The following is a 16,295-nucleotide window of genomic DNA, read 5'->3' as shown; positions in this document are numbered from 1 at the left end:
GGCTTACTAGGGACATGGTGTTGTCTATGTATCCACACATGTATCTGAGTTTCCTATCAATACAATTCTAGCATGGATAATAAACGATTATCATGAACAATGAAATATATAATAATAACTAATTTATTATTGCCTCTAGGGCATATTTCCAACAAAACTGACAGGTGGAGCCCACCTGTCAGCCTCTCTGGGTTAAACAGTGGGTTAAACTAATCTAACAGACTAATTAGAGGGGTGGGCCCCAAGTGTCAGTGAATAACTAACTACTAATTAAATAACAGATTTTTACTAGCATTTTTTTTATTTATAAAAATGTTTTAAGCTAGTGGGGCCGCATGTCAGTGGGTTAGAGTGCCCAGTCAGCAGTTGACCCAGTCAACAGGCTCAACTGGGGCCCGTGGGGCCTAGCGGCAGTGTCATAGGGGCCCACTTGTGAGGCCACGTCGGCGACGACTGCAGACGTGACGCCAGCGACCAAAACAGCGGCCGGGCTCGTCGGACTTCGCCGAAAATCACGCATAGGGGGGTCTTTTGGCGCGGGACTTGGCGCGTTCAAACGAGCGCATGAAGGCGCGTCGACTGGGGGCGGTGGCATCGCTGGAGTTGGCCAGAGCGGCGCCGACAAGCGGCGAGGGCGGCGGTCGCTTGGGCGACGATGAGGATGGTGCTACAGGGCACGACACTGGATGCGGGCCACGATGCAGGGCTGCAGAGAGCGAGCTGATCACGAGGTCGTGTTTGGCTGAGCTCGCCGGTAGGTGTGGCCACGGCGACTATGAAGCAGGGCAGCAACGAGCTACGGTGACGTTGCATGCTAGCGGCAGGGGTCCGAGACGTGCTAGGAGAAGCAAAGGAAGGAGGGAGGCGGAGCTCACCTCAGGGGCACACGGGGGGCCGATGAAAGATTAGGACCAGCAGGCGGCGACGGGGTCGGAAGAGACGGTGGGGCTCGTCGGGGCTGATGTCGAAGACGACGGGTAGGGGTCGATGCCGGGGCCCTCGACTCGGTCTAGTCGGCGAAGATGAAGCAGGGGACGGCGGCGGTCCTCCTGGGCATGAAGGAAGGGCGCGGAGAGGCCGGTGATCACAGCGGGGTGAGGTGGCCGGCGATGACGGAGCGCGACCGTGCGGGGAGGGAGAGGGGAGAGAGAAGGTGGATCCGGGGGTGGGTGAAGGTAGGTGGGGGAGGACTCGAGGAGCCGGAGGGGGCGCTCTTATACCCTCCCTCGTCGTCAATGGCGAGGTGGTTCGATGGCGACTGGCGAGCGCGATCGCTGGGTCGGGTGAACAGAGAGGAGGGAGGCGACCAGGGGAGGTGGGCTGCTGGGTTGGGTCGCCCAGATGACTAAGGCCCATGGGGGTCAGGTTTTTTTTCTTTTTCTCCTTTCTTTGATTTCTGTTTTTTATATAAACATACATGGGTAAGAAAATATTGGGCATGTTATTTACTTAGAAAAAATATGGGAAGTGCCCCTTTTATTCCCAGGTGATCTTATACAGTGCCACAATTATTTTGGAGACCAGGAGAATTCATTTGGTAATTTTCATAAATAGGATAGCATTTAAAAATGCTAAATTGGTGCTGTTATAATTGCTAATGCTCATCTTTGCACAAAAGTTATGTTGTGTTCCTTAACAAATAATTGTTATGGAATTTTTGACAAATGATGAACATTTTTCCAGCAACTTTGGAGCAACTTCAAACTTCACTTGAATTGGAATTGTCTGGAATTTCAAATGGGATATTGAACAAAGGTGATTAAGCACTGTTTGAAAAAATGACTAGTTTAATCACAGAGGGTTACTGTAGCATGACACCGGGGGTGTTACAAATCTCCTCCACTACAAGAAATCTCGTCCCGAGATTTTAGGGGTGGAGTAAGGGGGAAAGAGTTGGTTACGAAATTCTAACGAGTCTTCACAGTCTTGACTACCCTTCTCAAAGAAGCTGATCCCTTTTGTTGATGCCTTCATTTCGATGCATCAGGGCATCATGATGAAGTCTTAGTCCTCTCTTCAGGATCATCACCATACTTACAAAAGGATGAGAGGGGAAACTCTGTAAGGACAAGTTTTAACAAGATTGAGCATCAGATGATTAACTCAGGGAAAGAAGCATAAAGTGCCTCTCGAGTTGTTTGTATAAAACACCTCGAGAGCATTATATAGTGGGGGTATGAAAGTTTAAATGGGTAAGCAATCATTCGATACCTGAAGTAGAGTGTGAAGGGGGTCCAGAGTAGCGGAAAAAATATTGTGTCTGATACCAGAATAGATCATCTCTAGAACGATGGCTCATGAATTACATACGAAGGCAAGTGGAAAGGATACTTCAGAATCAAGGATGTACAAGAAAGTCAGGTTTCGATCCTGTGGAACTATGGGTTATGGGACCACCATGTGGGTTAAGAGTCGGAAGAGCAGTGACATCTTGTACGTTCATGATAGCAAGCATGTCAAACGATAGCCTGTCAGTTATGTTGGCAACTACGTTGGTACTATGGGCGAGGGATGAAGAGAACCATTTTCCTACTCGCAAGGCGAGGCGGACCAATAGGCAAAGTTCTCGTGCATCGGTGGTTACCGAAAAGTCACCAACAATAGTAACAGGGTTATAATGACGATGTTGTACATCGAGGTGTTTACATAAGCAGGAGAGTATTACTGCTTAGATCATATAGATCACAAGAAAGGTTAAACCAAACAATGTAAAGAAAAAAATTATCAGATTAAACAAAACAATGGAAAGGAAAATGTGTTTAAACACATATTTCCGGGGCACATCCTTCCCAAGGACAAGCAGAGCATTATATCCATGACAGGATAGAAAGTAGAAAACCATTTAGGTAAGGGGAGAGGAATTTCATGATGTTACCCATACAATGGTGTTTGGATAAGTCATCAAGAAACATTTAGCATTGCGCCTCCATTGTTCTTAATGATGTTCGGAGTAACAAAGTCATGCTTTTGGGTAGCGTTGACATGGTCATCAGGGAAAGGTCGGACCTTGGGAACACAAAGGATCCATCGGGAATTTTTAGAACATCTCTTGCAATTTTATCAGGGAAAAGATGAGGAGGTGGCCGATGGGTTCAGCAACAATCTATCAACATGTCAAAAAGGATGTATTTCCAAAAGTTATATGAACAAGTTTTGTGTTTGAGGGGGTGACAAGAATGTTGTCGATGATAACACAAATCATCAAGGGGCAAGGTTGGTATTTCTCATCATGAATTCGATTGATATCCTAGAACAGCTTAGAATGTTGATGATGATCACGACACATTTGTTGAGAGATTTCATGAAGATGTAATTGATCGGCGATGACATCAAGTCAAAGGAATGATGAAGCGAAAGGTTATTGGAACCACGGGTACAACACAAACTCTAAATCAATCTTGTTGTTCAAGGCGAAAAATGATAAGACGATGAAGATCGATGTAAGCTTAGCTCATTGTCGAAAATTATGCTCCGGGAAGAAGGACCAGGTAGCACAGTTAAAATTTGGCATGATAATGATATTGTCGATCAGTCTAGGGATGACTAGAAGGATTATTAAACTCGTAAGCAACAAAAAATACTTAAGACTTATTGAATCGGAGTGTGGAATCAATTCACCTATCAGTGTTCTCGGTTGACAAACAACCCAGAACCCATGAAGTGACTAAGACAGGGTAAGGTAGTACTTCATCAAAAGTTCATAAGATGTAGTGCAATGCATGATATCCTCGAGATACTAGAGGGTAATACTCAAAGATAGGGCATAATAGAGTTTGGACATGTGTATTCATGTCTAGAAGACCAGTACTTTAACTTGTCCGAGAAATGAGATCAAAGAAGAACTATATGGTCGGAACCACATTTGCGAAAGACCAAATCCCAGATATAATAACTTATACCAAGGGGACAATTAATTTTAGGAGAACCTTCCATGATAAGATCTACATCGTTTCCATGGGCATGAACATAAAGTTCAAGGTCGACTCCCACTTCTCCGATACATAACCTTTCATTCACTTCTCACTTTGAAATTGGCATTGGTGTTGAAAGTTTTACCTGGTGAAATATCAGATGAGTATGACTCGTGAAATATTTCGGGTTCACACAAATGGCAAAAGAATAGATTCAACCCATAGGGGCATCGTGGGAATATATGACATAAACTCCAAGAGTAAATGACACAAGCTCGGAAGGTAGAGCATGGTTAACAAAAACAGAGGATACAAATTGTCAAAGACATTATGTACCATGGGAATAACTCACAAGAATTTTGAAAGTGAAGAATACTATCGGATAATAACCCAGCAATGGGCCTGGCGGTCCACAATGGAGCAGATGTGAGTATCGGTACTCAATCAGAGGAAGAAAGAATGCAAGGGCATCAGATTGTAGAACATCTGAATAATTCAATGCTTAGATAACAAAGGAATTATGATTTCCAAAATGAAGGATCAGAAGCAGACGCCCTTATCATGGATGGATAAGTTGAATAGACCTAGGGGTACAACTGAGGACAAATAGATTGGTCGAGAACCGGCTCATGTTCAAAATGACGTCTGAGCCGGAAATATATTTTAAAAGGATCGACTGATGATTGCGTGCATGCGCACAACTGTTGAATCAATAGGATCAAAATGGGAATCACAAAGGATTTTAAGGAATATTGCTAGACATATGGAATTAACCATAATGCAAGCAGGCAAGAATTTCAAGAGCAGTACGCTACTAAGGATTTCAGAAGATCGAATAGTATTTCAAAGAATTTTATGAAACACATGAAAAATGGGGATGAGCGTATACTCGGTAAGTGCGAGGAATTATCCGTAGAGGTATTCATGTGACAAAGAACTGCAAGGCAGTAGGCACAAAGTATTCTCAGAACAAAAGAGAGAACTTCGGGGTATCTTGTGATAACAAGATCAACGGGGAATGATGGTATGAATGACAAATGTATGTGGTCATCCATAGGGGTTTATTGATGAGAGGGAATTGCAAAAGCAATGACACAAAGTCTTGAGAGAACATCGTAGAGTATCTTCGAAATCTTCTGGTGCAGTAGGCGATCATCTGTAATAAGGGGTTCTCCGGGTGGATGTGACCACGAGATCCTAATGTTAGAGTCAGTAAAACCTTTAACCCTAGGAGAAGAGAGATCAGAACATCAGAGTAAGACAGGAATAAAAGATCCTAATACCACCAATCGTGACGTGGGCCCGTAAGACACACAACCATGTTAGTAAAAGTTTTTCAGTGACTAGATTCAATTTCGGCCAAGGAGTTGGAAAGGGGGCTACCTACAGGCAGTCAGCTCTAATACCAACTTGTGAGACCCTCAATTCAATCATACACTAATCATACACGAAAATGTGTACGATCAAGATCAAGGACTCACGGGAAGATATCAAAACACAACTCTAGAAACAAATTAAAATAATACAAGCTTTATATTACAAGCCAGGGGCCTCAAGGGCTCGAATACATAAGCTTGAAAACACAAGAGTCAGCGGAAGCAACAATATTTGAGTACAGACATAAGTTAGACAAGTTTGCCTTAAGAAGGCTAGCACAAAAGCATCTACGATCCAAAAGGTAAGGCCTCCTACCTGGGAGCCTCCTAACTACTCTTGGTCGTCGGCGGTCTCCACATAGTAGTAAGCACCTCGTGGTAGTAGTAGTCGTCATCGAAGGTGGCGTCTGGATCCTGGGCTCCACCATCTGGTTGCGACATCTGAGAAGAATGGAAAAAGGAAAAAATGGGAGCAAAGCAACCGTTAGTACTCATCCAAAGTACTCGCAAGCAAGGATCTACACTACATTTGCATCGGTGTCAAAGGGGTAGTATCTGTGGACTGAACTGCAGAATGCTAGAAGGGAAGGGGAAAGCCTAGTCCTATCTAAGACTAGCATCTTCAGCGGTCTTGCACCATTAGAAGAGTGCAGACTAGCATAAAGTAAAGTAGTAGTAGTGTCATCAACCTCACCCAGAGATCCTTCCTTGACCTCCTGCGAGAAAGCAATCCCAGAGCCATACTATCCATTTCTCATCTCAAATATCCAGTTCTAGTTGTATCGATCGGAATACAACTCCAAGTGTCCGTTACCGTAGGACAGGCTATCGATAGATGTTTTCTTCCCTGCGGGGGTGCACCAAATTACCCACCATGTTCGCTTAACTCTGGCCATACACACTTTACTGGGTCATGCCCGGCCTCGGCCAAACTATACGCCGCAACCCGACCTAGGCTTAATAGAGAGGTCAGCACGACGGACTAAACCTATGCCCCCAGGGGTCTTGGGCCATCACCCCGGGAACTCCTGCACGTTGCGTGGGCGGCCGGTGAGCAGACCAACCCGGCGCGCGCCGCTCAGTCGCATGACGTCTATTTAAGCTTCAACTGATGCATACGACGCAGAAGGCCTAAACTATGCCCACGTGATGGTTAGTGCTATCAGGCCAGAGGCCCCTCGGATCAAATATCCAAATCATAGTGGATTAGGAGCACGCGGTAACGAGCAGAGAATCACGATCGATGTGACCCCGTCGCCATGTCTCGAGGACTTGCGGCAAGGGCTAAGAATTCCTGGCCACGCCTCGTAATTATCTCGCGGGCACCTTCTAGGTCAACCCGACTCCACATCACTCGCAATTAAGCTCGCGCGGGTACCCCTCAGGGCCAACCCGTCTTTAGTAACCTGGTTCAGGGTACCAAGTCATAGTAACCATAGTAATCGTGTGTCTAACACCAAGGGGAACCCTGAGGAACCACCCTCGATGGATTCCACTCGATGTAATCATCAAGGTGAACGTAAGAGGAACCACCCTCGAGGTTCACACTTGAGGGGTTGCACGACAAAGTCGTATCGGAAGTGGTTAAGGAGGAAATCACCCTTGATGACCACAACCAAATAGCTACACTACAGAGATCTCATCAGGAGTGATGTATGAGGTTCCACCCTCGGCACTCGATGGTAACTCTGCAGAGTCGAGCAACAAAAGGAGCGTGATGTGATGTGAGGTGTCAGGCTCTGGTCTGTTCGCACACGAACACGTCACCGTGTACCTCCAACGCCGACGGTGATGCACCGCAGCTCACGTCGAAGGAGACCCGTCCGGAAGCGCGGTACGCAAGCAATCCGGCGGGTGCTTTTCAGGACCCGAAACCCCACACGCCCAGGAGGGACCCCGTCTGGACGTGCGGTGGCTATGGGCTGCCCTAGGTCGGTTCGCCCGCCCCTAGAGCCTCGAGGATCTCTGCCCTTCAACACGAAGAACGAACGAAGAACGAGAGAGAAAGAACAAGGGAGGGATGTAAAACTAGGATAAAAGTAGATGTGTTTTGCGATTGTGTGTTGTTTCAATCGGCCGTCACCCCCAACATATATAAGAGGCGACTAGACTTCCCGTTCAAGCAAAGGATTTATCTAGGCTTTCCTTACAAGAAAATTACATCAATTCACGTCCAAAACCCTAGTCAAATTCGGACTGATTTTATCCGAACTTTCCAAAACTGTTCGGTTTAAACTGGCTGTACTTTGAGGGTCCTTTTTGTGGTGACAAACAACCTCGGATGGAAACGAGCCCAAAAGCAATTTTGACCATTTCGATGAGACGAACAACTTTCATGTTGAACGTTTTTTCATCAGAGGTCATCTCAAGGGTCAAATCGCTTGTGCAAGACAGCTAATTATTCATGCAGCACATCAGACATACCCACATATGTGTCTGGTTCCGGGCGTCATATTTTTGCTCACTGGAGGGTCGCGCTGTGCGGGCTCTAACTTTTGCATATGACCTCGGATTGAGACGATCTTTATATCAAAATCGATCGTTTCGACGAGACGAAGACAATTCATGTAGATCAGTTTTCAATATGGGGCAGTCTTGGGGGCGTAATCAGCTGAATAGTGTTCTGAATACAAAATCTAAGTACTTCGAACACAACTTCGGCCTTAGAGATGAGACCGGATGACTATGGCCCAAATATCAAAATTTTTCCTTTTGACGATACAGAACTTTCTCACTTTGAGCACTTCTCCATTTGAGGCCATCTTAATTAAGTTCTTCGCCGTGCCAAAATCTGGTGTCAACACATGCCCCCCTGTTTTTCGGCAAACTTGTGTGCCGAAAAATAACTTGCACGATGATTTTCCTAAGGACAATGTCAACACTCCATCGGCAATTTTATGTGCTTCGTACGATAAGTATATATCGGCCATTTGGATTAGCAACAAAAAACATATGATGATTTGGTAATACCCTTTCATGATGTAAGAAATTATATTGCATCCATGGTTTAAAATAAGCCCATTGAGGGTAACCAATCATACCTGATGAGAAATTCCATGGCATAGGCATCAACGACATCGTTGAAGAAAATGGATAATGTGTGGACCGAAGATGTTGAAACCTTCGGCTTGGTCCTTCATAGTTTTCACTTTTTCCCTTCTTCACATTTGCCGCACTCCTTGTAAAGGAAGCTTGCACATAATTATTATTTTGAATACTTCCTTTGGGAACCCATGCCATATTCCTTTCTTCAAGTTCTTGTGCACTAAGTTTTTGTAATTTCTTATTTTGCCAATATGATAAGCCGAGTGGGCACCCTGGCTGTGATTTTGTTTGAAGCAATGGAAATTCTTGTTTTACCATGTGCACTCTCAACTTCTTCTCTTCGGATTTGGTACTTGATTGACTTGCCTCATCTCCATTAGTAGCCAATTTCAATACTTTAATTGGCTCCTTCTCATTTGAGATCAAATCTGAAGTAGCACTCTTATGACCATCTTTTTTAACACGATAAATTTTTTTGACCACCTCTTTCTTGTTCCTTGAGCTCTGGACCGATTCCTTATGATTGAAACGGTCTTTGACATGTGATTGTTCAAATGTTAGTCTTTTTGGAGCTGCATAATGTTTGTGAGATGGTCTAAAATAAGATGAAGAATGCGCCCTTGTATCATACTTGTCCCACGATGGATATGGATTTACATGATCATAGTAAGGTATCCATGGCATTGACATTGGCGGCACAAAATATGGATATGAATATACCGCATTAGAATTCTCATTTTGCCAATACCAATCCTCGGGTTTGCGCCTAGGGGGTGATCTTGATGCTTTTCCATTAGTTGGCCGATAAGCACTTTTCTCTTCACTCTTCTTTTGATATTTATCTAATAATTGTGCAAAAGTGACCTTGGATTTCTTGCACTTGTGCTTATTGCAGCCTTTATCTCCTTTGTCTTGACTTGCATCGATCTTTGGATTTTCTTGTTGCCTCCCAGTCCTTGGCATCTTCATTGTATCTTCGGTAGAACTCATGCCTTCAAGAATATTTTCATTGTGCTCTTGAACAACTTTTTTACTTGAAAGCTTGATCCCATCACCTGTAGTTTTTACCTTCTCATCTTTAAAGGAATCGTCTTGAAGCAGCCGATTCAAAAACCTTTTTCCATTAGGACCAATCAGAATAGACTGGTCATCCCTTGGTGTTTCAACAAATTTTAATCGTCCTTTATCAATGGCCGATTTAACTATTTGACGAAACATGTTGCAATCCTCAAAATTATGCTTGGACGAATCATGCAACTTGCAATACATTCGTCCTTGGATTGATGGCTTCACATGGTGATCAAGAACTTTAATGTAATTATTTTTTAGCAACAAATCAAATATTTGATCACACATGCTTGAATTGAAGGTATACTTCTTATTTTATAGCCGATCTTGGTGTGCAAACGGCTTTGGAGATGAGCAAACGAATGGTTCAGATTTGTAATCTCCCCATTTGGCTATGCATTGTGTTTTGCACCCTATCTCCGATGTATTTGGATAAGATATTATATTAGCATCGGATTTTTCAAAAGAATTTGACATTGGCTTTAAATTTCTGAAACGAAAATAGTTAGAATACACATGTCTCTATTGAGACCAAGTGCAAGCCAAGTAAGAAACAAGCAAAGCTACCCAATTAGATATGAAATTTTGATAAAGCAATGGGGAAAACTTTGTCTGCAATAATAGGTCACTATCGGTCTTTATAAATGGCACAATAGACTGGCCGATATGTTCTATAACAGTTTTATTGCTAACAAGTAAATTTCCCTTCGTCATTGATCTTTCAAAATTACTTATGAGAATTTCTCTTATAGAAGCATCAACAATAAAGCTGCGACCAAATCGGAAGATAGGTAAATCACTTGCTAGATATACCTTTTCAAACACGTTGGCAGAGCATGATGGTTGCGTTACTTGAACGATAGCTTGTTCCTCTTTCAAATAGCTCCCCAACACCTTGTCATCCTGTTTTTCTAGAATAGATTTGCCATACGTAATATTTGATTCGGTCTTTTCAATAGCCGAATTAACTTTATTATCTGAATCACCATCTTTTTTGATAATTCTATCCACACCCAATGCTTTCTCTTTTTGGCATAATCTAGCTTGGATTGCAGTAGAATTAATAGGCTTTCCCTCTTTTATTAATTCATGTAGAACAACATTGCATTCATCCCAAAAAGACGTAAGATTTTTCTTAATGACCCAATCTGGATAGAATTGCCCCCGACACTTTTAGACTCTTTCGGTAACGATATGTCACCGAAATTCTGTAATTGTGTTGGGGGGACATGATATGCCACGGTAGTAGGTGAAGGCATTTGTGCTCCTGTAGAAGTTTCACTTATTCGGCCATGACCATGAAGGTGGGGAGCCGAATTATGGACATCAACAGTTGCGTATGGTGCCAGAAAATTAGTAGCATGAGGTGTAGCATATGATGTTTGAGGGTAATTGGCTGAATAACTAGTAGTAGCATGGCCAATTCCCTATCCACCGGCACGTTTGGATTAACAAACTGCAAGTTATTTGCCGATGAATAAAAAGTTGAAACACTTTGTTGCATCCTATTGGAAGTTCCTACATGGGGTATCTCAACTTGATTAACCGAACTCATCATGTTGTTCATCGGCATATAGATTTGTGGGGTTGCCGATGCATGGGAGTTGGGATACATATGTTTCATGTTGCTGAAATTATATGAAGTTGAAGCATGAAGATTATTCTGAATCGGCTGTTGCACATAATTAGATACATTATTGATAAAACTAGGGCTAACTGATACATTATGCTCATTAGACGATCTAGCAACAACATATGCATTATTTACATCTACATAAGTGAAGTGGGTATTCATATTACCTTTGTAGATGTCAAACCCTAGATGACGATCTCTTCGTAGCAAGAACGGGCCGGAGACCGTTCAACGCTTCGTCCCCAGCGGAGTCACCAAAAAGTGTGTTCGCACATGAAAACGTCACCGTGTACCCTCGATGTCGGGGGTGATGCACCTCAGCTCACGTCGAAAGAGACCCGCCGGAAGCGCGGTACTCAAGACAATCCAGCAGGCGCTTTTGTACACCCGAAACCCCACACGCCCGGGAGGGACCCCGTCAGGGCGCGCGGCGGCTATGGGCTGCCCTAGGCCGGTTCGCCCGCCCCTAGAGCCTCGAGGATCGCTGCCCTTCAACACGAAGAACGAACGAAGAACGAGAGAGAAAGAACAAGGGAGGGATGTAAAACTAGGGTAAAAAGTAGATGTGTTTTGCGTTTGTGTGTTGTTTCAATCGGCCGTCACCCCCAACATATATAAGAGGCGGCTGGACTTCCCGTACAAGCAAAGGATTTGTCTAGGCTTTCCTTACAAGAAAATTACATCAATTCACGTCCAAAACCCTAGTCAAATTCGGACTGGTTTTATCCGAACTTTCCAAAACTGTTCGGTTTAAACTGGCTGTACTTTGAGGGTCCTTTTTGTGGTGACAAATGACCTTAGATGGAAACGAGCCCAAAAGAAATCTTGACCGTTTCAACGAGACGAACAACTTTCACGTTGAACGTTTTTTCATCAGAGGTCATCTCGAGGGTCAAATCGCTCGTGCAAGACAGCTAATTATTCACGCAACACATGAGACATACCCACATATGTGTCTGGTTCCGGGCGTCATATTTTTGCTCACTGGAGGGTCGCGCTGCGCGGGCTCTAACTTTTGCATATGACCTCAGATTGAGACGATCTTTATATAAAAATCGATCGTTTCGACGAGACAAAGACAATTAATGTAGATCAGTTTTCAATATGGGGCAGTCTTGGGGGCGTAATCAGCCGAATAGTGTTCTGAATACAAAATCTAAGTACTTCGAACACAACTTCGGCCTTAGAGATGAGACCGGATGACTCTGGCCCAAATATCAAAGTCTTTTCTTTTGACGATACGGAACTTTCTCACTTTGAGCACTTCTCCATTTGAGGCCATCTTAATTAAGTTCTTTGCCGTGCCAAAATCTGGTGTCAACATGGTCATCGATCACGTTGATCGAGCCGTCGATGATGAAGCCGGGGCAACAAGGACCAGGTGGGGGTCACTGATAGATCACTAACCAACCTATACTAAGCAGTTTAGGATATGCAGGTAAGGTACAATGAGCAGGTTACAAAAGCAGGCTATGCATCAGAATAGGAGGAAACATAATAGTGGCAAAATCTAATGCAAGCATGAGAGAATGGAATGGGCGATATCGGGATGATCAAAGTGGGGCTTGCCTGGAAGCTCTGCTGTAAAGGAAGAAGGGTCATCGGAGACGTAGTCGATCACAGGGGTAACATCGATCTCGAGGTCTACCGGAGAGAAAGGGGGGAAGAAACAATAAATATAAAGTAAACAAAGCATCACAAAGCATAACATGGCAATATGTTGTGCCGGGTGTGACCTAACGTATGGCTACACGATATAGGTGAAGGAAGAATTCAACCGGGATTTTTTTTCCTGGTGTTAGGCATTTACGGACAGACGAACCGGAGGGGGAAAGTTGCAGGTTTGATATGCTAGGGATGTGTGGCGGAGAAACGAGCTACGTATCTGAATAGGTCTCGTCGTTCTGAGCAACTTTCATGTAGAAAACATTTACATTCGAGTTACGGATTAATTTCTATGATTTTTCAAAGTTTTAAACATATTCTGAAATGATTTTAATAACAGAAAAAAGAGTTATTGCGTCAGTATGACACCATCAATGCGTCAGCATTCGGCTGACCTGCTGACTGGTCAAACTTACAGGTGGGGCCCACCTGTCAGCCTCTCTGGGTTAAACAGTGGGTTAAAGTAATCTAACAGATTAATTAGAGGGGTGGGCCCCAAGTGTTAGTGAATAACTAACTACTAATTAAATAACAGATTTTAACTAATAGTTTTTTTATTTATAAAAACATTTAAGCTAGTGGGGCCCGCATGTTAGTGGGTCAGAGTGCCCAGTCAGCAGTTGACCCAGTCAATAGGGTCAACTTGGGCCCATGGGGCCCAGCGGCAGTGTCACAGGGGGCCCACTTGTGAGGCCATGTCGGTGACGACCGGAGACGCGACGCTGGCGACCAAAACAGCGGCGGGGCTCGCCAGACTTTGCCGGAAATCGCGCACAGGGGGGTCTTTTGGCGCGGGACTTGGCGCGTTCGAACGAGCGCATGAAGTCGCGTCGACTGGGGGCGGTGGCATTGCCGGAGTTGGCCGGAGCGGCGCCGACGAGCGGCGAGGGCGGCGATCGCGCTTGGGCGATGATGAGGATGGTGCTACGGGCACGGCACGGAATGTGGTCCATGGCGCTGGGTTGCGGGGAGCGAGCTGAGCACGAGGCCGTGTTCGGCTGAGCTCGTCGGCGGGTGTGGCCACGGCGACTATGAAGCAGGGCAGCGACGAGCTATGGTGACGTTGCGTGCTAGCAGAAGGGGGGCCGAGATGCGCTAGGAGAAGCAAAGGAAGGAGGGAGGCGAAGCTCACCTCGGGGGCACACAGGGGCCCGATGAAAGATTAGGAGCAGCAGGCGGCGACGGGGTCGAAAGAGACGGCGGGGCTCGTCGGGGCAGATGTCGAAGACGACAGGTAGGGGTCGATGTCGGGGCCCTCGACTTGGTCTGGTCGGCGATGATGAAGCAGGGGACGGCGGCGGTCCTCCTGGGCACGGAGGAAGTGCGCGGGGAGGCCGGTGATCACGGCGGGGCGAGGTGGCCGACGATGGCGGAGCGCGGCCGTGCGAGGAGGGCGAGGGGAGAGAGAAGGTGGATCTGGGGGTGAGTGGAGGTAGGTGGGGGGGGACTTGAGGAGCCGGAGGGGCGCTCTTATCCCCTCCCTTGTCGTCGACGGTGAGGTGGTTCGGTGGCGACCGACGAGCGCGGTCGTTGGGTCGGGTGAACAGAGAGGAGGGAGGCGACCGGGGGAGGTGGGCTACTGGGTTGGGCCGCCCAGATGACTAAGGCCCAAGGGGTCAGGGTTTTTTTTCTCCTTTCTTTGATTTTTGTTTTTTTATATAAACAAAGATGGGTAAGAAAATATTGGGCGTGTTATTTACTTAGAAAAAAATATGGGAAGCACCCCTTTTTATTCCCTGGTGATCTTAGACAGTGCCACAATTATTTTGGAGACCAGAAGAATTCATTTGGTAATTTTCATAAATAGGATAGCATTTAAAAATGCTAAATTGGTGCTGTTATAATTGCTAATGCTCGTCTTTGCACAAAAGTGATGTTGTGTTCCTTAACAAATAGTTGTTATGGAATTTTTGACAAATGATGAACATTTTTCCAGCAACTTTTGAACAACTTCAAACTTCACTTGAATTTGAATTGACTGGAATTTCAAGTGGGATATTGAACAAAGGTGATTAAGCACTGTTTGGAAAAATGATTAGTTTAATCATAGAGGGTTACTGTAGCATGACACTCGGGGTGTTACACTGGGCCAACTCTTGGTTGATGAACGAGGTGGAGCTCCCGCTATCCACCAGCAACAGGACCTCGCACCCTTGAATGGATGCCAGCGGCTAGAAAGCCTTTGGTGAAACAGTGACGTCGAGAGTCGACCGGGATATGGCCATCACCGTGTCGCTCGGCGCCATGCCACCGCTCGATGGTGATGAAGAGTCGATGCCGAAGAGCTCGAGCATCTCCTCGACGACGTGCAGCTGAACCAATGCGGGGCAGACGTGGTCATGGCCCCATCGCTCACAACACTTGAAGCACAACCCGTGAGCGTGCCGGTAGTCGCATAGCGCCTTGACCTTGCTGTTGTCGGCGTGCGCGGCGTCAGTACCGCGACGATCTGTTGCTATCGAGGAAGAGGGTGTCGCCTCCGCCCGCGTCGGTAGTGGTGGTAGTGGTAGCGCCACTCCTGCTCGCACAGGAGGGTCGTGTGTGTGCAGCGGGTGGTGGATCCCGCGCCATCGGCCACCTCTTCTTGCAGGAGTGCCAGGGCGCATGCTGTGTCTAGGTCCGGCGGTCTCTGAACCAGGACCACGACGCGGATGTCCTTCCGGAGTCCCTCGACGAAACGAGTGAGAAAATAGAAGGAATGAATTGTGTCAGAATAAGAACTAAGATGGTTAATAATGGACTCGAATTGCTCAATGTAATCTGCGACCGTTGTTGTTTGCCGTACAGTATAAAACTGAGGGATCAACGTTTGGTGGCGATCGCGGCCAAATCGCGTACACAACAGAGCAGTAAAGGATTCCCAATCGAATTCTGTGAGCCGTTTTTGGATGGACTGTAACTAGATGGATGAGAAATCCGAACATTTTAATGCGGCCATGGGTACCCAGAATGAAGGAAGAATTCCAACCATGGTAAAGTACTGCTCGCAGAGGGTTTTCCACAGCTTGGGGTTGTCGCCCGTGGACTGCAGAAACTGGATGGATGGGTGCGCCTGACCCAGGCCACTGAGCAGTTGGCTCGCGTGGGCGAACGGAGAGAGAGCGGGGGGGTGACGAGGGGGCGTCGGACTGACCGTTTGCCCGGAGCGGCGGCGGCGTCTGGAACGACGCCGCAGGCGGCCCCCTTGGGATGTTGAAGACGCCGTGGCCAACGGGCCCTTGGAGAGGTGATGCCACGCCGGACGCAGTCCTGATGTGGGCACCGGTCGTTGCATGTAGGGAGGTGCTCGGAGGGAGCGCCTAGTTCGTCGCGGCCTCTGATCGTGGTGGTGGAGGAGCGATCTGCGGAGCCGCCACCGCATCGGACAGATCGACGACGCGCCGCTCGAGATCGTGGCACCACGCCACTAGGTCGTCGATCTTGGAGGTGGAGGCGTGGATCGCGACAGTGTGCTCCTTGAGGGTCGTCTCTAGCCGCTCTAGGAAGGACTGGACGGATGGATCCATGGCCGTGAGTTGAGCTCGTCCTTGGCGTAGGGATCGGGTCTCGATGAACTGGGCCAGATCGACGTTGTGGAAGGAGGTGGGGATGGTCTCC

This window comes from Triticum urartu, chromosome 6 (genome assembly GCF_003073215.2).
Source record: "Triticum urartu cultivar G1812 chromosome 6, Tu2.1, whole genome shotgun sequence".
In the NCBI taxonomy this organism is placed as follows: Eukaryota; Viridiplantae; Streptophyta; class Magnoliopsida; order Poales; family Poaceae; genus Triticum; species Triticum urartu.
Note: the sequence above shows the minus strand (reverse complement) of the source record.